The following is a 23,220-nucleotide window of genomic DNA, read 5'->3' as shown; positions in this document are numbered from 1 at the left end:
CCTGGTTCCAGTTCAGGCACTGGCTTGCCCTGTTGCAGGAACCGTGGGTAGAAGATGATTACAAGAACAACCCAGGGCTGAGTGGGTGGACAGAACAAGAGAGATGGGACATTTTCCTCCAAAAGTTTGATCCTAGCTCAGTCTTGCTGAAACTAGGTATTCCTTTGCTCTGAAAAGCCCTTGTGAAATGTGCATAACATTTACACAGGAAATAATTATTTTCTGTTATTGCTTGGTTACCTGTTTGGCTCAAATGAATAAAATTGGTACTGTGGATTTGCCAAAGACCACATCGGTAACCAGTTTAGTTCCATATGATCATATTATTGGTTGTAATTTTATCTGTGGGACATGGGAGAGGGAGGAAGAATTTTAGCATCATAAATAGAAGGACTGAAAAGGAAAAAAATACCATTTTGAAGTTTATCTATCTAACTTTAATTCAATCTCTTTCCATACATTAATTAAGAAAGTCTGTAACACAGCTGACTAGAAAACAAAATGCCTGTCTTTTACAAAGTTGCAAATTTTCAAAGAGAAATTTTGATTCTGGTGTTCAAAAATACCCCAATTTCAGAATATTATAGAAAATATGTTTACAATTGAAACATGCCTCTGTACCAGTAGATTTTTTTTTTTTTTCCAAAATGGATATGGTATGATGGACCATGTTTAATTACAGAGTATTTGTATCTTTTATTTTAAAAACAGTCACCTCTCCTCTTTATTTAAACAACTATGTAATTTTTTAAATTATTATTATTATCACTATTTTTGCTTCAGAATCACTGTTTTACTTAGTGCATCAAACAGGGTATGCAGTTGCTTGAAGGGTGTTTGGTAAAGAACATTCCCTGAAGGACCTTGTCTTATAAGTGTGCACAGACAAAGAGCTGGGGAGCTGCAGGAAAGAGGAACAGCTTTCTGGCTCAAGAGGTGCAATGCCATGCACTTTTACTCTGTGATTACCATTTTCCACAGAGTTCGTTTGTGACTAAGCAAACATTATTTAAACCTACAGTTTTACTCTTGGCCACTAACTGTGCCTTCCTTATTTACAGGGAGCTTAACATAGAATGCTGTTACAGATTTACAGGAATGCTGACTGCTAACATACAACTAATACTAAATGTTGCTGTCTTTGAATACACAAAGATCTCCAAAACATAAATTTTTCTGAGAAATCTGGTTCTGGGTGTCTCAAACTAGGATCTGCAGTTGGCAAACTCTTCTAAATAGAAAATTTTAGATTTAATCTCTCATTTATTCCTAACTTGTAAATTATTATTATTATTATTGATAAAAATAATAGCAGCTAATGTCCTATAGGTGTTAGGCAGATATATTCACTCATGTTTGGGAATAATTCAGTTACTGTGGTGACAGGCTGGACATAATACACAAAAGGAAATTAATAAGCCTATACTCAGCACACAACTTCATGCCATCACATATTGAGTGAAGAAGGGAAGGGGAACGAGAAGAATGGGTCAAGGTCCTGTGCAAAAAATAGGTGGTGGTACAGTTATACCATCTTGTACTGCCTCATGATGTATATTCCCAAAGGGGGATGAATTAAGGTTTCATGGACAATGCTAATTCTGTGGTTTGCTGTTTTTTGAGTGGTCGGTTGTGTAATTCTGATGTCTTTTGTAATATTTTTGAACGTATTCATTAAGAAAATATAACTCCAAATCTTTTACAGTGTATCTGTGTGTTCAGCCAGATGTGTGTCCACTTACTTTACACAATGCAACGTAGATTTAGAATTACATTTTCTTAATGCGTACATGGAAAACCTAAACATAAAACATCCCAGGAAGAGTAGTGGTTTAATGATTTTGTCTAAAATCTATTTTCATAACAAATTTTTTCTGTTCAAAGAAAATTCCTAAGTGAAAGAATTGTTGGTCTCTGTATGAAAAAATAAAAATCTTTATGCTAGCAAAGAAAAAGCCCATCCCCCTTTCTTTGGACTGAGGAGGAAAAACCCTCAGCTGTTAGAGATCCTGAGACTTCCAGCTTATTGAAGCAAAGAAAAAAGTTTCAGACATGACTCCTCTCCCCACACACCTTATTCATTTTTTTTCCAGATGCTTGTAATGGAGAGGAAAAATGAGGAGAGGAAAGATGTAGTTATCTAGCTCAGTGAAATGTGGCTAGCTGGTTCCAGACTTTCCTCATTTCTGCCCTTTCATTCTGATAACACTTGCACATTCATTTGTATTTCACACAGGCCCCAGAGACCTGTAATAACGATATGACTGTATATTGTGCAGCTGATGGAATTTTTTTGTGTGACATGTCTTGTTTGCCCCGCACAAAGTAAACTCTGTTCAAACAAATGTATTAAAGTTTTCAAGCCACACTACGAGTGGTAACAATTTGAACAGAGACCAGCAACTTGAATGAATGCTTAAAATTTCTTGCTTGTCATTGCTATTGTTATTCAAGACCACATTTCCAGAGGTTGGCACTTATTAGTCAAAATATTAAAGACTACATTGTGTTGTCAGGAGTAACTTTAATCTATTATAGGGGTAGGCTTAGGGGGCACTACTATTTAGAAAGACAGTTGTGAGGTGTTACATCTGTCTCCTGATTTGTACTAACTTCTAGTAGTAGTAATTGATCGCTGGCCTTTATATACATGGGTAACTGTACACATATGGTTAGCTATTCTGGCATGCAAGTGAAAAATGGATCCGCTGCTTGTCTGTACGCTCCACAAAGGGAATATGGAGTGTAGTCATGTTACAAAATACTCTGCATCTGGAGTTAAGGCAATAGTTGCTCACAAAGGGATGCAAGTCACACAATAGGCTACTTTTCAGTAATTACTCTTGAGTTATTCAGGCCCCAAGTGCATATAAAATGAATTAAAAGAAATAAATTTGAGTTGAAGGTATTATATCCCTCTCCTCTTAATTTCTGTGGAAACCTTTAAAAAATCCCAGCACCCTGCTGTTTTGGAGAAACAAACCTAACAGCACTGAGCTAATATACATGAACCAGAAAGAGAGATTGGCTGGTTTCAGTTCAGTCAGAGGCTGAAAGCTCTGCAAAAAGTAGATGAAAATAGACCCCAAAAGAACATAACTGAGAAACATGGAAGATTCCAAAATGCTTTCCTATTGTGGCTTTAATAGGTAGGCTTTTTCTCTCTTTTTTCGGGGGAAATCTTGATTTTTATCATTCTCTAAAAAGTGCCAAACCTGGAGAGCTGTGTGCTAAATTTTTTTGCCTACTGCCTTACTTCTTAGATCACATAATCTATCTTGAGCCTGTGTTTTTCATTTAGGTTATGAACCTTTTGTGGCAAGGACTTTGATTCTTAATCATCGGTAAAATGTTCAGCGTCATGTAGATAATACACACTTAGAAAAAGATTTTGTAAACAGTATTTGCTTGCTGGAGTAAGTGTGACACTGGCATAACAATATGCTTTTGGATGAGTGATTATAAAATTAAAGCTAGACTTTCATCCTATGCTTCACTGTATGTCTGAAACATACAGATCTGACACCAGCACTGCAAAGGCAACATGTGAAAGTGCTGCCCGACTGGTGAAAGTGAACTGTCACAATCCCAGAAGTGTGGCTTTGGTGTGTGTGAGTGTGTATGTGCGTGTGTGCGCGCGTGCACCTTGGTGTGCAAGCCTGCTTGGCGTGATACTCTGGACATCATACTGGAGACTCTTACTGTGCCTCAGCAAGTCCAGATCAGATTCCTTAGGGCCTGAAAATCACATTAATTTTTTTTTTTCTTCCCATAATTCACTACCAGTGGTGAAGACACAGAGGTACATATGCCAACAGGTATAGCTCTTTTCTAGGATTCCCCAAAAATGGTCTCAGGGATGGTCCCAGATTGAAGGAAGGCCTTCTCATTCCCCATGGATCATGTCTTTACACATGAAACAAACTTTGTCTTGTCCTACGTGTATTTCTGGGTTACATCTTTGTGCCACCTTCTGTGCAACCTGTTCCAGCCAGAAAGGCATGTTTACTTCTGAGACATGTATTTTCTTTCCAAAAGCTATTTTTTCCACAAGCCTACAATAAGTGACCAGAAATGGATGAAACCTGTAATTTTTGATGAATGTCTGTTCAAGTTAATACCTGATGTTATCATTGTGTCCTTTGCTCTTTCTCTGCATTTCTCCTCTCTTTTTTATTCATGAATGATATTTGTCATGTCCTGTCAAATACAAGATTACATGGATTTTCTAGGGAGGAATTTGAGCTTTACTCGACTGCAGTGAGTACTGTATTTTTATATACGTAATATAAAATTGCATAGCAGTAAAAATCTATGGCATCTGTTCTCACTAGGGCCATAATTTGGTATGAATATGAACTTTTTACTTTGAATGATGACGTATATGGCAAAGAGAGAACTCAGGATCTTTGTCACATACTGCCATTTCTTGTGGTCCTGATGCCCGAAACGGTTGGCTCACTCTGCTGGCCAGCTGCAGAGGGAAAGGCCCTTTTCTCTCTTGCATTTTTCATTTCTTTTGTGGAGATTCTTACCTGAAAATGAGTTCTTAACTTAAGCTGCAATTGTGGTTAGACAATTTGTGAAGAGGAGTAAGAAAACTCCTTTTGTTTCTTCACAGGCCTGTTCAAGATTTTTCTGCAGAACACTGAAAACAATTGTGTTATTGTGGACTTTTGTAAATGCCACTTAACGGCTTTGAGGGTTTTGCTGTCTTTCCTCATTCTAGCTATAGGGCCTCTATAAAAAAATTGATTGCACTAGAACTCCCAACCAAAACTAGGTTCATCTCATCTCAGTTGGGATTTCATTTCCAGCACAGAAGTCAGCTTGGTTTTGTAACTCCACAGTTCTTCTGGCTGGAGGGAAACTGAGTTGGAAATGTGAACCAACAGATTCTGAATCAACCCATGGAAACTGCACTGGGTTTTATATTAGGATTTTGAATCCAGGTAAAAAGACAGAGATGTATATTAACATGAATGAGACTGAAGAATAGCTCCTGGGAATTATTCCACTCTTTTCCTCTTCCTATGTATGTGGTAGGTTCTTAAAGATGTTTTTGAATAGCAGTTAGGTGCCCGGGTTTAGTCCTGCAAAGTGACCATCCAATAGAAAAGATTATTAAAATTATCACTATATTTTATCCAGTGAGGTGTATCTTGCAGGGCAATCGTTAGATATACAGCCCATGCAAATCAACTAATCTGCAGCCTGTGCTGGCTTTGGACAGGGTCAGCATGGGATTTTCTGCTCTGTATTCCTTGCAGCCCTGGAGATTAGCGTTCCGAGACACCTGCATGGGTCTGCATGGAGCTGGATGAAGTCCAGGTCTGGAGAGGCTTACATATTTAGTTTTAATACTACCTTTTCCTCAGCTGATAGCAGAAGTGATTTAGATAAATAGAAGGCTCTGACACCCGTGGAGCTGGGGAGCCCCGTAAGGCACTGAAATGACAGGTTTTCTAAGTGAAGCTCCAGTACTGAGAAGTGGGAAACACTGCTTTCCATGATGTAATGCATAACAACTGCGAGTCATTATCCATTTACAGTGTTCCTCTGTACAGTATTGTGATTTCACAGTATACGCTAGAAGGTTAGGGTTAGGAAAATAATAACATTGAAATAACTTTGATTTGATCAGGACAAATCTAAAGGCAAATCTTACGATTAAAAAAAAAGGGAGTTTCAAAGCTTATAGCTAATGGTTTTATTTGAATTAAAATCCCCTAAGATTTTGTGCAGAGGTGTTTATAAACATTAAATATGATTGATGGCTGATGTTCAACAGATTATAAAAGGAGAGTGGACTAGCTTCTGTGAGCTCTTTTGAATAGAAATATGAATTGTAGCACTGGAGAATGGATGGATTTCTGCAGTGTGGGTATTGTGCTTTTGATTCCTGCTTATCCAGGCAGAGCACTTCATGCTGTTAGTGATAAGACCCTTGCCTTAAAACTTCCATGGCAAGTCTCTCACTTGTCTGACAAACAGAAAAATGGCAGATTCCAGGACTGGCCTGTGATTAAGGACATCCTTGTTTCCCAGAACAAACTGACCAAAAAATCCCCCATGAACTAGTACACATGAAGCTTCTTTGTTTCCTAGCAAATTAAACAGCTTCGGAGTACAAAACCAGGTACCAAACTCAGTTATCCAAGCTGTCAAATTGTTAGGCTGGTCACAGGCATGGTACTTGCCTGAGCTAACTGGCACTCTCCCAGACAATTTCCAGACAAGAATGGGGAGTTGACTTTACCCAGAGAGCATTTTAGATGCAACCACCTTGCTTTGGAGGGTAAGAGAGCTGAATATGGACACAGACCATTCCAAGTTTGTTGTCCTCAGCATGGTCCTGGGCATGTTTGATTTTGCAGAGATGTCAGTTGAGCTAATGACTAGCACTCACCTCCTGTCTTGAAACTGTGCTTCGATGCCTTGATGCAGCTTGATATGCCTGAGAGATCACATTTCCTGATATGCATCCTACACTATGGCTTTAACTTCAAACAAAATGCATAATCAACAGCTTCACTGCACATAGAATGGGATTCAGAGGTGCCTGGGGTAACACCAACCCTAAGTGATAAATCTACCTTACTCAATATCCCAAATTGTGAGGCTATATAGTGGTACTTATACTGGATTGAACTTAGGTTAAGTCCTTTTTTCGTGGCACTTCCAGTTCTTGAATTTTTTTCACCTGGTGTTGTCTTAGATATGTCTATACTCATGACATAGGCATGCTTTAACTGTTCCTCACATCTCTTGTCAAAAGACTGTTCCTGCACTGTTTCTGCTCAAGGAATTACCTGGCACACACTGGTTCAGCAGGAAGGCTTCACTGACTTCCTAGAGGGCAACTGCAAGAGACTTGGATGCCTATTGTATGAAAGATACCATATACAAGAAGTCAGGGTTGTATTCCTCCTGCTGTGACTTTTTTTTTCAGATCAACTGCAACCTATAACTGATTACAAGTAAAAGCTTAATTAGTCTATCATACTGACTCTGATCTCTTTGAAGAACAGTATTTGCTTCCTATTTGTCTGATGCTGACAGGACATTCTCAAATAAAACCCTGTGTACAGAAACATTCAAACTTTGCGCAGTGGGTTAAAAAGGCAGTGGGATTGGATTCAGATCTGAATGTTTTGCTTGTTCTACCCCTTGTAATGTGCAAATTAAAGCTTAAAGTCTAAACAAACGCCTCCATACTTTGTCAGAGTATAAAGTGGGTCCTGAACTTTGCTGTTCAGACCCGTCTCCAGTTAAGAACACAGTTTATTCAGGGAATGCTGTGTATGAAATCACTCTTGGAATATGACACAAAATCAGAGGAAAATTATATTATTTTAATACAAACTGGGCAAGAAATAAATTGTTCCTGACCTGTTTCTATTAAGGAGCTCAAACTTGATTAATTCTTGGTCTGGATGTTCTCTTACCTCCAGCAATTACATGCCACTATTACAGTGATTATTTTATAAAAGCTAATAAACACTATCTGGAGTTAATATTTGCTCCTGAGGAAAGTTTGCCAAGAGCGTAGAAGAAGTTTACAGAAGATTTTGCCCATTAGGTTTGTGTACAACATTTGAAATGCCAAAATCCTTTTAGCATCATTAATCACAAAAATGCAATGTAAAAACAGTTGTACCTAATAAAGCTGTAATCTGATACAAAAATAGGCAAACCCTCAGGAATTTAACACAATAGGCCAAACATTGTCCGTTCCAAATGAGTTGCAGTAATGCCACTATTGACTCGGCTTTCAATAGCCTTCTGCTCTTTTAGAACAAATATATATATATATATATATAAAAAATAGGATTTTATTTTCTACAGTACAGATGCAGCTGTTATTAATCAATTCTTTCACAAAGGATACTGGCTAATGCAGTCCAGGAACGCTATTTTGTCCAGCTTGCCACAACTTCTTCCTTGTCCTCTAAGCTTACAGCTTGCTCTGTCTTGATGTCACTGGGGTTCTGGCTGCCCCTGACTCATGAGTTCCTGATATATAGGGTTCACTAGGGGCTGAGTCTGTCTGGCCGTGGGGGAAAACGAACCATCTCTCCAGATTTCTGACCATGGTATAGAGCAAGTGTTATGGGGGACTGACTGTTATCATGCTATGGTACCAACAGAAAAGGCAGCTGGAGCAGTGGTACTAGGGAACTGGGTTGTATAGGAGCAGATGTATTGCCTCCCTGCAGTTTGATCCATGCACAGTCGCTCCCAAAAGCCTGGAGCTCCAAATGTCAGAGGGGAAGTGACATTTAGCCAACAAGGCATCACTCCCTTGCCTCCTACTGTACTTGCCTATTCTGTGGCCATTTCAGCTTAACTGAATATGGCCTGCAGTGATCATTTATTATTATGTACCCTATTTTTCAGTTTTACATGGACTTGCCTATTAAACCAAACCCACTTAAGAATGAAAGCAGTACAATTTTATTCTAGCCAGGCAATGGGTTAAGCTTTTAAGTAAAAAGTTAGAAAGACATTTACAAAAAGTAAATAAAACATCGGTTCAACCATAGAATACACGCTGTAAACCACCACACACACATAATAAGATCTGTTCTTACTTGTTTAGTCCCCCTCATCTTAAGTTGTGTCTCAACAGACCACTGTTCACCCCGTGGTCTAAATGCTGGACCTTCTCAGAATCTAGATTTAAAGGTAGTACAGAAGCCTGATGGGCTTCCCTTCTGAGTTCATCCTTCCCTTTCAAGATTACAGTCCTTCTACCCTTTTCTTCCTCCCTCTCTCTTGCTTTTTAAATTAAATTTCCTTAGATAGAGAGCAACATATTTTGATAACTCACATTTTTTCTTAGCCAATAGCAACATAGTTTTGACAGCTCATAAGCCAAATTTGGTTTTAAGAGTTATTTTGACTTGGCTATCTTTCATTCTCAGATTCTGACTCTCCCTACTTCTCACCTTCTCCAAGTCTGCTGCTGAAGCCTTAATTAGCTCATTTTTCTCTGATGAGGATAGTTTAAAAATTGTCTTCACACCATTCCATGACTTAGATATGGTAAAAATTATGATTTTTGCAATACTGCTGTTATTTCCACAGTTCAGATACTGGAGACCACACGCAGCACATTAATAATGTGGATGATAGGCTGTTAACAACATGCATTGTCCAAGCTAATTCCTTCCATGCCTTTTTTTCTGTCGTAAGGATTTCCTGTCATTTCAAGAGAGATGGGAAGACTGGATCCCTTTCCTTCTGATACTGACAACAAGAAATTAAGACCAATGCTGCGTTGCCAGGTTCTTCTTGCATGAAGAAGGAAGTGAAAACCTCTTGTCTGGCTGAGGAGAAGGCTGATACAGGCAGCTACAACTCTCATCCTTTTTCTTTTTGCGGTCACAGTTGGAGATACTCATTCTGAGGAGCTTTATGGCTCTCCTCTCCTGATAAACATGAGAAACTTGGTGCATGGGAAAATGGGACTTGATGATAGCTTGACACTTTCACACCTTGAGAATCAAACTCAGATCTGTCAGAGGCGCATGCTATGAATATGCTGATGAAAGATATCCCACACAGAACACATCACAACCCTAGTTAAGAGGCTTTATATTTGTCTACTACAAGTTATTCTTTCATCCAGCCCGCACTGAATTGCATCAAAGAGTTCTATAATAAGGCTCTGACCACATCATAAGGACAACATGGAGCAGATGATTTGACACGTGAGAATGTGACAACACCTAAAACCTCCTGCCATGTTGCTGGCCCTGGGACAGCTCTAACTTACAGTATTGACACTTGCATCTCCCACACACTCCACCAGCATCTCAGGCTTAATAGCGACAGGTCTTCCTTTGCAGCTTTGTGGTTATGATGAAATCTTTAGACTACCTGATTTGCACAGTTATCTGTATTACTTGTTCAGCTGGAAAGGCTATCCAGTAGTCACCAGTAATTGATACTCACCAGCAGTTATGTAAATTCAGCTGTCACCCACAATCAAAAGGAATTGATAGAAAGCTGCTCCATTACAATTCCCCCATTTCTAGCATTTAACATTCTTCTGTGGAGTTGGATTTTGGTCTGGAACAGTGCAGTAATGTGAGTTGATAGCAAGCTGGGAGGGAGCCAGAAAGTGAGTGCTTAACCCAGAACCGGCACCTCTGGGAGTAAAGACATCAAGAATCAGATGTTCTGCATTTACATTGCTTCCAGCTTCATACTGGGGAGGGAGAGAGATGGTGGAAATCATCAATAAGTTCCATTTTAATTTCTTCTTGAACATTTATTTTTCCACACTTCATCCAGTTGGGATTTTCACACAAAACCTAGGACCATATTCTTAGCCTCACAAGCTGCAGACTAAAAGGTTAATGAAGTGCAGCTCTAATTTTAGAAATATCAGTTCATTTGGGGTCTGTCTGGCAGGGACAATGGTGCTAGGATGCTACAACTGGAACAAACCTGGAACAGACAGCAATGATGCTTTTTGGTTTTTGTGTGTGAGACTTGAGATTTCAGGGCTGCCAAATTTCACGCATTCCCACATCTTAACTAAGTGTCACACACTCAGCCAGGCTTCAGGGATTGATTGTGTTGGTCATCAGGAGATTGTGTGGTTCTTGCCTAGTCTTATCTGAGATATGGTCTCTATCACGTTTTTAATAGCACTGATCCCTTAAGACATTTTTTTCTCTGAGATTTTACTGTCCACATTGCAGGCAACACACATCTTGTATCCTCACTGAGACATATTTCTTTTTCCCCCATAATTTAAACCAGAAACCATTTGATACTGAAAGGACATGCTTGCTTTTAGTGCATGAAAACATAATAGAGAAACAATATTCTTGTTTTACATAATATGTTTCTCTATTTGAGTCCCTTGCTCCGTGCAGTTCTGTGGATGAAGAAATATTGCCCTGTTTGTTATTTGTATTGTTGTGGCACCTAAGAGTGCCAGTTCTTGACTCCATTACGCTTCACTGCACGGAGAGAATAGGAAGATCTCTTTCTCCAAGAGGTTGCAGTTGAAATGTAAGGCAAGAGGCAATGGGTGGATACAGATGGAGAAGCCTGGAGAAATGAGAATAAAATACTGATTGGCATGATGGAGAAAAGAAGGAAATATCACAGCTCACCCAGTGCTTAACTGCCATCAAGTCTTTGGTTTCAAGGAACGTAGTGAAATAATTTTTATGTTTACCGGGAGACCCTTTCAAGCTAAAGGGTAGTACAAATCAGGCATCAGAACATTTTTGTAATCCCATCATAGAGTTTGAGACTGTTTGTCTAACATGATTATAAGAATTACTTAACGCTTTCCAAAATCCATGGTGTAGCAATGAAGGAACTGCTTTAGAGGTGGTGCAGTTGAATGAAAGAGAGAATTTACATTGCCCACTTGTAGCTTTGCCTCCAGAGGCACTCTGTGTAGTCAATGGACAAAGGAAAGGTCCTCCAGGGAGGCAAAACACCCATATTGAATGTGTAAAACCGACCTGAAGTAGAAAGCATGAATAACCCTTGTAAGAACTCATATTAAAGGGTATTAACAAATACTGAAATCTTCCACATATTTCCATTTCAAATCCTTTTAGGAATATCTCACCAGAATATTTATAATCTGTTCAAGCATATAAAAATAACATAAATTAATAGCAACTTCTAAACCAAATTAGACTATTTAGTTTACCTGGAATATATTAAAGTGATTCCACATGATTTTAGCAAAGATTTTAGCAAAGATGTTATTCTACTCATATCACTTCTGTTCATGGCTTTTTTTTAGGTTATATATAGGGGCCTGCTCTCTCCTGTCTTCTTTCAGACATCGATTTTGGCTGATTTAAATGTGAAAAAGGAAAAAAAACCCTCACCATAGAAATTCTTACAAACAAAACCTTGGTTTTGAAAAATGAGGTGTCATGTATAGCTTAATTTAATCTTTGTGTGGTTTTCTTTGGCATGTTGCTCACACTTGGGTTTCATATGGCGTATCACAGCAGTTCAGTTTACAAACCCACTTGTTGGGCTACATTTGGTTATAAAAATTCTAAGAAAGTGCTGCAAAAGAGCAAGTTTGCAATCTTGAGAGAAGTAAGTGACAAAGACGTTCTTCAGAAGAGATAAGATTGGATTTCTGGAGCACATACACTGTGAAAAGACCTTAGACAGTAATTTTGCTAAATAATAGGTTGTCTTTTTTTCCTTCTGTCAATACTTGCTCATTTCACTTCTCTGTCTTTTGGTGTCCATCAGCAGAAGTGTCAGGTCACACCTCATACCTAAGGAAGATACCACACTTGTGAAATTCATATATATGCTGTCAGCTCCTTTTTCCACCCAAGAGCTTGGTAATCATGTTGCACTGGAGACATGAGGGCTTGTTTTCATGATGTCTTTCAAGCAATACCCCCTGAAATATATGGCCTTTTGTATATGAAAAAGGCAGTTTACACAGTTGTGTAGCAAAGACCGTATTTTCTTACATTTAGGAACAAAGACATGTCAAGCTTTATTGAGCACATCACTAACTATATAACTAGGATTAAACACTCTATTTGCAACTGTTGCTGTGTATTTTGTGTGTGATTATCACCCCTAGATCTGCATCCTATAAAAAGATATTTCTGTTTGCTTAATTATAAAGCTCTTTATGAACAGGCTCATCTGTAAATAGCTTGGTGCAGCTGAAATAGAAATATAATTATAATGAAGGCAGATGTTTCTGAGATACTTCTCATGAAACTTGTTCTGAATATACAAAGGAGGAAGGCTTTTCTAACTGGTGGAGCATAGGCCAAATGCGGCCTAATCATCCAAATGTGATGGGGGGTTCACTCTGGGGACAAAATCTAGATAAAAATAATAATAACAGCAGTAACAACAACAACAACAATAATAATCTTTCTAAAACCATATACAACTGCTCTCTCCCTTGGTAAACATCCTTCTTCCTGAACCCTGAAGGGGCAAAGAAATAACTTTTGTAGCTTAGATAATGGACTAGTTGCCAGAAAATGCTGGACTTCTCTTCTGCAATACTTTGTCAGAGACTGATGAAACTCTCATGGAGCTGCAAAGTTTAGAGTCGTTGTATACAAACATAGCACTTCTGTCTGCCTCATTGTCTCTGCATGTGCTCTTAAATTATTTAAATCCTGTCAGTGAAATAACGAGACAATAATTTTTTTTTATTATTTTGATACCCAAGAACTTATAAAACTGCTGAGTCCAATGTCTAATGGAATTACACTCTTTAGAAGATCCCATCTTTCAGTCAAACCACAGGCTTCCTTCCCCCTCCCTCCCTTTCACCACTAGCATAAGTGCATGTGCTACAGTGGCTGGATGATAACTGTTGATCCAAGCCCGCAGTCCTCACTTCACTGGAGCTGCCATCCTGATCAGCACTCATTTGTCCCATATTTAGCAACTTACCAGCAGAGCCAGTCGCTGTCCCAGTCATACTATGATATCACAGCCCAGGGAGATACAGCTGCCTAGCAGGCTCGCGAATTGGAAACAGACAGTTTAGTCCAGGATGAACTACTACAAACTAAGTTATGCTGTGGAATAGCACCCTCCAGCCCAGCCCAGTCTCCCTTCACCCACAGCACATGCACTGGGGAGTCAGCGCTCAGTGCAGCCAGTCTGCCCGTCTTCCTCTTCCTTTGTCTCAGTCCTCATGACTGAACGAGGGAGGATGGAACTGGATGCCTTAAAATGGGAAGAGAGTGTGAGGCAAAACAAACTGTTAAGGATGATTTGAACTGGGGCAGTAATACTCCTGATATCCCTGTTGTGAATATTTTTCAAACATAAACTTAGGCCTCTTATTAAAGTTTACAGAAATGGAATATAGAATCATAGAACCATTTAGGTTGGAAAAGACCTTTAAGACCATCAAGTCCAACCATTAACCTAAAACTACCAAGTCCACCACTAAACCAATTAAGGGTAGAGTAATAATTTCATGTTTCCTGGCTTGGTGACTGGATTATTTTTTAATGAAAGTAAAAACTAGGAATCATTAAGATTGGAAAGGACCTCTAAGATCATCAGTCCAATCACCAACCCAACACCACCATGCCCACTAAACCATGTCCCAGAGTGCTATGTCTACCCATTTTTTGAACACTTCCAGGGATGGTGACTCCACCACCTCTCTGGGCAACCTGTTCCAATGCTTGACAACCCTTTCCATGAAGAAATTTTTCCTAATATCCAACCTAAACCTCCCCTGGCACAGCTTGAGCCCATTTCCTCTCGCCCTATCACTAACTACTTGGGAGAAGAGACCCACACCCACCTCACTAAAACCTCCTTTCACGTAGTTGTAGAGAGCGATAAGGTCTCCTCTCAGCCTCCTCTTCTCCAGGCTAAACAACCCCAGTTCCCTCAGCCACTCCTCATAAGGCCTGTGCTCCAGACCCTTCACCAGCTTTGTTGCTCTTCTTTGGACGTGCTCCAGCACCTCAATGTCTTTCCTGTAGTGAGGGGCCCAAAACTGGACACAGTATTCCAGGTGCGGCCTCACCAGCGCCAAGTACAGGGGGACAATCACCTCCCTGCTCCTGCTGGCCACACTATTCCTGATACAAGCCAGGATGCTGTTGGCCTTCTTGGCCACCTGGGCACACTGCTGGCTCATGTTCAGCCGGCTGTCAACCAGCACCCCCAGGTCCTTTTTGACCAGGCAGCTTTCCAGCCACTCTTCCCCAAGCCTGTAGCGTTGCATGGGGTTGTGGTGACCCAAGTGCAGGATCCGGCACTTGGCCTTGTTAAACCTCATACAGCTAGCCTCGGCCCATCGGTCCAAGCCTGTCCAGGTCCCTCTGCAGGGCCATCCTACCCTCCAGCAGATTGACACTCCCACCCAGTTTGGTGTCATCTGCAGACTTACTGAGGGTGTACTTAATCCCCGGCTGGCCCCAAAACGGAGCCCTGGGGAACACTGCTTGTGACCGGTCGCCAACTGGATTTAACTTAATTCACCACAACTCTCTGGGCTTGGCCACCCAGCCAGTTTTTTACCCAGTGAAGAGTACGCCCATCCAAGCAATGAGCTGCCAATGGGTATTTGTACCATGAGACATCAGGGATTTGATTTGAAAGGAAAGTGATTTTAAAGGATTATGAATCAGGTTTTGAATATGACTTTGGGTAGCCTGTAGTAATTTAATTTCCCACTTTGGTGGCAAACTAGCTGTCTTAAGGTAGCCTCACCTGGATGTACAGAATTGGACACTACATCTCCTTTGCAGACAACGTATCCTTGAGCAAAAGGGAGTTGTATAAGGGAGTTGAATCCAGGTCAAAGTGATTTTTCTTGAGATGTAAACAACTGTACTTCCTTCTCTCTCGTGCTGAACAACTTCACTGTGTCAAAATCAACTACACCTACCATGCCATGACCTGACTTCTGTGATTATCACTGAATAGTCCACTGTCACTGCTCAGGGCTTTGGAAGAAGTGTTCATTACTAGTGTATATCAAGCATATTTCAGTTTAAGAACACATCATAGTTCTCATATCAAAAGTTAGATCCCAGGTTGCTCCTCTGAAACACATGCACTGGACAGAGATTTTCTAGTCTTTGGATAATTTTGCTCTGTATTTATGGTATTTTTTAATAGAGGAACAACAGAAGAAAATATCTGGTCTTCAGTGTATGTGCATCACTTCCATTAACCATAACAGAGATTACGTATGTGCTGAGGATGAGAATGAAGCTCTCAGACTGTACATACTTGTGCCTGAGGCCAAGCCTTGGGGTCTAACAAATCAGCCTGGCTTTCTGGTCTCTTCTGACCCCAGGGGACTCAATGTAACTTGTCTACACAGAGGGGATTGGAAAAGACAGAAATGAAAGGCATTGCACTTTGCCAGAAAAGAAGTATTCAGCAGTTACTCAAATTTAGGAACTGAGGTTAAAGTTGATGGAGTGCTTGATGCCACAGAAACACATTCTATTCATTAAATCAACAACCCTTTTCAGTTTTATACAGAACAAATGCACTAAGAAAGGTGATGACAACTATTTGTGCATCAGGAATCATACATCTTGTGAAAGGAAGACAAATTACCCAATTGTTTATCTTTTATGAATGGGAAACTGAGGCACAGAGATGTGATTTACTTGACATGTCTCTTTTTGTTTCTTATCCACACCCAGATACACACAGAAACTCTAAAGGAGAATGGGAGGTTTCTAAACATTTGAATCCTGTGCAAAAGTTCATCTTCCTACAAGTGATCAGATTTTTTGAACTGCGCTTCGCAGATTCCCATATCTGCAAAATGCCATTCACAGGCCTGCTGCTAATAGAGGCTGCCAAGTCTGTGGCAGTCATTTAACCTACCAGCTGTGAGAAGTACCTGTAGCATCTCTTTGCATCTCCACCCTCACCTTTTTGCTCGCTCTTCACTGTCCTTGTCAGCCTTTTTCTTCTGAGAAGAACTTCTACTGGAAATTGTATCCTTATACAATGAAGGTGTTAAAGGCTACCCTGCCTACAAATTCAATGAAACCATTCGATGGCTACTCCTTTTCCTTATTAGAGAATAAGGTAAAAAACATTGTATTTGAATTTGGACATACATGAAAAATGTCTGAAAGTCTCTTTGACTGAAAGAGAAATATTAGCTGTTTTTCACATTCCCCTGTATTTGCCTCTCTAAACTGACACTGAGGCATCGCTGCCCTCATTAGCTCTTTCACTCTGTTATATCATGAATATAATTTGTTTTAGCCTAGCACGTTAGTGAAAAAAGCCTCAAACACAAAAAAGCTTGATCAAGTTATTTTGTAGTTTGCTACAAATTCAGAAGTATAGGGCAACAACCTAATTTGTCCATTTTGAAGAAAACCTAACTGCGCCTGACTTCTTAAAATGTCTGGCTGTCATTTTTGTTTTCAAGTTTCCTGTTTTCTTTTCTTACCTGTGTCATGCTGATACCTGAACAGAAATGGAAGAACTTCAGAAACATCTTTCATGAGATTAACAGCCCAGTTTTCCAGATTTGTGAAATTAGGAGAGATTTTTGAAATAAAAGGGGATCCTTCTGTGTAAGCTTACTCTTATTTGTTCCCAGGATGCACAGAGAGGCATGAAGGCAGAAAGAACTAAATGGTTTCTGGATTACATTGTCTTCTTTAAAAGAAGACATAAATGGTCCTTTACCACTTATAGAGGCTGGTGTGTAACATCATTAGCAAATCTGTGCTTTTCAAAAAACAACCAACCAAAAATCCCTTCAGAACACTGAAAGATATGTCGCTGTATTTCCCTTGTATCATAGAAAATCAGTTTTTCCGATCTAAAAGTTCCTTATGTCTAGAGCTGTCTAAAGTTCTTACTAAAATTATTGATGATGATTTCAGGCATCATTTTCTCAGTTTAGTCCATGTAGCCAAATTTCTGATCTATTTAAAGTCTAGATGATGGCATAGACATGCTTGTAAGACTGTGGACTGATTCACTATTCCTTTATCTAAACAGGTATTCCTGATACCTACAGCTGCTACTGTGGGTCCTACGTTGCAGTGAATCACCAGACACCCAGCTGGGGACCAGCCATAGCCGGTACTAGTGCTTACTTAGCCAATGCATATGGCTAAGGGTCATAAGATGGGTGTGGAATGAGAGGAGACATGGTAGGACAGCTAATAAAACTATCAAAGTGCCTTTAACAGTGTGTGCAGGACAATAGGGAAATTGTGGACAGAGGTGGAGTAGCCCCAGTACTGAAAAACGGAAGACTTTATTATGTAGACTGCTCATTTGCTTTGGGTACAGCTGACTTAGACTAAGATCAAAGAGCAGATACTTTCTCCATATACTCAATATAGATTGAGTTAGAGGAGTGGTGATGTGAGTTATACATTTTGTCTTGTTTTGGTCTTTTCCCTCTCCCTCTAAATAAGTAACTGAACATTTTAAAAGAAAACTATAACAAATGATGTATCACAAGCTTTTTAGCAGTTCTGGAGACAATGATTCATGCAGAATAGTATCAAAATGTGATTTGTGAAATTTTTATGTATATTCAGCATGATTACCTAAATCATGTAAATAATGAGCTTGTTCCCCTAATGTTTTTAGTAATTTTGTTTGAAAAATCAGTGGTTTTTCTTCTTGACTTGTAATAACCTGTATGCAAAAACATCTGAACCCCAATGTTAAACTCTGTGGACCTCTGGATTCTCTTTATACCAGTGCTTCTTTGCGTACATTTTACAATGTGAAGTGGACACAAGTTAAGAAGGATTTGGAATATGCTATTAGAATGGGATAAAGAAGCTGAGGGTAATTAAATAGGCCTATGTTTTGGAGTCAACTCATAAGGAAAGTAAAAGGAGCCTTAGTTTTTTGTGCAGAGCGTCCTTTCACCTACCATATATAAAAGAAAGTCCTGAAGATGTTCATTGCATTACATTGTGCGTATTATTACTATATTTCTTTATTAAATATATTATTTTAATATATTTATAATATATTTTACTTTCTATATTATATTTATATATTAATATATCTAAATATAATATATATTACTTTAATAAAAATAGTATTTGTTTATTCTATGTAATCTAATACTAACGTTATATATTTGCTACACGATATACAAATATTATAATATAATATTTATATTGTGTTATACAGTATAGTATGTATAACATTGTATAATTATACAATATTCCAGATGCTGATAAATCTACACAAAGTCAGATTTTTAGCACTGTAAAGCTACTGCAGCAGGAAGGTTTTTCTGAAATCTGGCTGAAAAGTTATATCCTGTAAAGAAAACTGTTTCACCAAGGAATCTGTGAGCTGCAATTGTAAATTTTTGCACTTGTAGGACACTTCAAGGAGATAAGATCTGGACCACAGCCTTCAGTGGTAATGGGCAGAGCAGCTGGGAAGGGGACAAATCAAAGAGGTTTTACAGTGTGGGATCAGGAGGATTGCAACAGCTGGGGAGGGTCAGGCAGGTTATGACATTTGGGGGAACTGTTGGGTAGGGAGCTCTTCGGTGAGGAAGGATGAGAGTTACGGCAGCTGGAACTGAGTTGGCCTTGAGACTTATGATCAGGAGGAATTGGGAACAGTATAGCATCTGGAAGCTGATCAGGCAAGGGGCTCATATCATCTGGGGGATCAGGAAGTACACAACAGCTGGGAAGGGTCAAGCAAATACCCAACACACATGGAATTGTACAGCAGGGCCTGGTGCCACATACGGCTTCTCACATTGCTTTTTTATGTATTGCCGCTCCCTACCTTTCTGTAAACTTCCCTAAAATCATGTTCAAAATGTGTCTTTGTGCAAAAGCATGGAGGCAGAAATAAACAATATGAATTTCTACTACGATAAAAAATGTGGATAGCCCTTCCCAACCACAAGGTGGCTTGTAGTCCATGGAATTTTAATTACTGGCTAGTGAAAGATTTCCTTCTTCAACCCTATTGCACCCACTGCCCTACTGGCTGAAGATTTTTATTAAGTTTTCTCCAGGATCTCAATTAGCCAGAGGAGATTAACTTTTTCCTCCAGTGGAAGCTCAGCACGTGGAGGCTCAATTTTTGGTGGTATTGCTCAGCGACACTGAGTGGACTTCATGGCAGACACCACTGGTGCAGGAAGAACAAGATTCATGTGTCCTGTTCGGCCCACACCAGTTCTGGCTGAACTGGTGTTTTGTCTGTTACTCAACAACTTGTTTCCTTAGTGCTTTCCCTGCCTCAGATGTTTCTCTTTTCTATGACATTGTTAGATACCACAGGTATAATAGCACATTTGGCAAATTTATCCTAGAGTTTCTACTTCCTATCTCAGGTTTATTATTTCTTACGTTCATGTCCTTCACCCGTGCTGTGGCTGTCCTGTCTTTTTGTCCATTAATTTTAAAAACGAGACCTTTACGAACACGCAACCATACTTCTTTACTCTCCATAGCTTTACTTTCTTTTCTGTCATTTCTCTATAACCTTTGCTGACATTCCTAGAAGATAAACCTCTTTCATTTTACCCCCTTGTATCTGCACCCAAGTGTTTCGTTTCATGCTGCATTTTGACTGTAAGCTCACTTTTGCAGGGACCGTTTTTAAATTCTGATTTAGGTAAGTGCCTAGCACGATGCAGTCCTTCACAACAGGTCTCACAGGTACTAACAAGAATAATAAATGATAGTAATGAGTTCCGTGAAAGTCCTGATTCTTTGCAAAGCTTTGACAAAGTGGGAAATGATGTCATATCCATCAGGCAGTTGTGACAAATACGCATAGGGTGGAGGGCAAATTGGTTTTTTACCTCTAGAAAAATCTGTAGTACTCTCTTGTGTTTTCCATAGCTGCTCATATTATTTTTTTCTTCTATAGGCTCTTATTGCTTTCCAGACATGCTGTGCCTTGTCTTTGCCAATTGTTGCCATCTGTCCTGATGACATTGTGATAGAGGTTGAGTGTGTTGCTGAGCTTCTTAATAATGTCACAGTGTCATTTTGCGTTACCTCTGTCACTCTGCTGCTGTTATGCTAACTTGTCTTACTTCATCGTTTCTCTTTCACGACTCTTATACTCAAGGCAGTCTAAAAAAATGCCCTCTGGATTTAAGTTCTTCTCTTCTTTCTACCATATCTAATATCTCATCTGTTCTCTACAGCTGCTTTCTGTGTTCTGTATTTATTCCAATCATATTCTATATGGTAAAAAGTGCTGCTTGTAGGACAGATTTTTTTAATTTCCTCTTGGCATTCAGTAACACCCTATTAAGTGGCTGTGTTTACACTGCAGTTGTCAATGATCTTTTCCGGGTCCTCTGCTCATTAAGCAATAAATTCAACTTTCCTGGCTAGCAGTGTTTTGAACATTTCGTGTGGCAATATGGAGCCAGTCCCACAGGGAATGGTTTCCTCTTACCAGACTGCACCCTCCACGTGCTATACTCCCTGTTGGGTTTATCTAACTATGTCATTTCTATGAAGGATACTTGAAGCAAGCTGTTGCCTCTTTCTTAGTCGCATGCAGGTTGCCAGGGAGCCTGGGGGACCCACCATCTGACATTCATAGCACTCAGCTTCTATCCGAATATGTCTGAGAATCCCACTGAAGCGTGGGATGACAAGTTCCCTCTTTCTTTTTGCAGAATTACTTCTCATCCGCAATTAAGGTAATAAAATGTTTCTGCCAACCTGTTACTGTATCAGCGTTTGGATCGCTATTAGTCACTGCAGTATTACAAAAATGGTCTAGAAATAGTTTTTCACGGACATCTCGTAAGTGACTTTGTTTTACATTCACCTTGGAGATCACGAAATCTGAAAAGCCCTGGCGACCTGAGTCACAGAGAAGGTACATCAAAAGCAGCAATTACTTGGGCTTTCCTTCCCTGCCTCTGCATTTTGCTTCGACTTTGACCTAGGTAGATCACTCCTAGGAGCAGGAAAATAATTCATTGTGCAATCTGGTGCTTAACCTGCCTGCTAAGACTGAGAATGAGGGTGCCAATTAGTGCCAGCTGTAACAGTGTTTGGGAGATGTGGACCATCCACCAGGAGTTGGACTGGGACCACAGTGCATTTCAAAGAGGGCACTGAGCAGCCATCAGAATAGCATAGAGTGCCATCATACAAAGCACTGTGTTTTAGTACTGGTAGGACACAAACCCTTAATCTCAAACACAGTGCTGAAGGATGTATATTATTAATAGATTCATACCACCAAGTACCCTCCCTTACACCCTTCTCTGTGTTTGACTCGTTTCTACTCCTGTAACGTCAATGTCTTTTGCTCTCTACCTCATTCTACCCATCTACATCCCAGCTTAACTCTGACAGCTTGTTCTTCCTTCCTTCCTAATCTTCTATTCTGCACCATCATTGACATTAACTTTCATACTCATGACCCAGCCTTAGCTGTGTGTTGCTTGATTTGGCTCTTCAATCAACCCTCAGCTTTGGTACAACTCTCCAGCTTGCCAAAGGGCCATTCACATGACTTGGTCTTCAAGTGTTGATTCTTTTTGACCTCTGATCACGTTCAAGAGGCTATTTCAGAATTCATCGTCTTTGACCATCTCTTGGTCTCACCTCAGCATGACTCTTCCGCCTTTCCACTCACATAATGCAAATCTGCCTTTCATGTTTTCCAGTGTCATCAGTATTGCTGCCCTCTCTTCTGCTTTCAACAAAAGTGAAGTGCAGATCTGTTAGTGTGCTATAGGTAAAGTTAGAAAGCATGAATTATGAACTGCTCAAGAAATAGCAGCTGTTGAGCTTGTGTGCACAGCGAGGTTTGTCTGCTGCTGATCAATAAAAATCAGAGTCAGTAGCCATGCTACCAGAGAGACCATCTGTGGCTAGAGAGCCAGAAGCTTGCTGACCGGAATAGACACTGCTGACTTGAAGGAAGATGGGGACAGGTTATATTCATACAACCCCCAAAAGAGAGACATATTTAACTATCAGCGAGTGCTAGCTGGCAATCTTTTTGCAAAAGTACCCTACTGCCCTGCCTAGATCTCTGGGAGGAAGGGTCTGGAAATCTGACAGTGGAATACTGGGATGTCCCTTTGCTATACTGTTAGTGTGATAAAGTAGCATGACTAACAAAATGGGGATTATTACTAAATAAATTTGGTAGCAAGGGACCAAGTGGGTGTAGAGGGACAGAACCTTCTGTCTTCTTTTGAAGAAACAAAGGTAGTAATGGCTTCTCTCTTCCTCTTGTGACCCTTGTATTAATAACTCCTATTCAAAACAATTCACCCTTGTCCCCATTTCCTTTCTCAGTTACTGCCCCACTTTGCATTTTATTCCTGTGTGTGCTATGTCCTGCCATTCCATTCTTCTTCCCCAAACCCAGCATGGACCAATTTAATTCAGCTGAAATCACTCTTGTCAAACTTCATATGCCCTCTTCTTAGCCAAATCTCTTACTCAGTACCCTGTTCTCTCAATCCTGTCAGATGTCTTTGACATAATCAGCTATGTTCTTCTTAAAATCCCATCATCTCCTGGCTTGTGAGGTGTCAACATCTGTTGGTTTTTCCTCTGACATTTCTGAAAATTCCTCGAGTCTCCTTTTGATAGTTTCTTCTCATTGATTATCCCTTAATAAGACTTTTTTTCCTCATTCTCCTTTCCTTCTATATTGTATCTCTGAGTAACACATGCAAAACCAACTACTGTTTCTTTGCAGATGACTCACAGACAGAGCTCT

This window comes from Pelecanus crispus, chromosome 3 (genome assembly GCF_030463565.1).
Source record: "Pelecanus crispus isolate bPelCri1 chromosome 3, bPelCri1.pri, whole genome shotgun sequence".
In the NCBI taxonomy this organism is placed as follows: Eukaryota; Metazoa; Chordata; class Aves; order Pelecaniformes; family Pelecanidae; genus Pelecanus; species Pelecanus crispus.
This window is presented reverse-complemented; position numbering follows the sequence as displayed.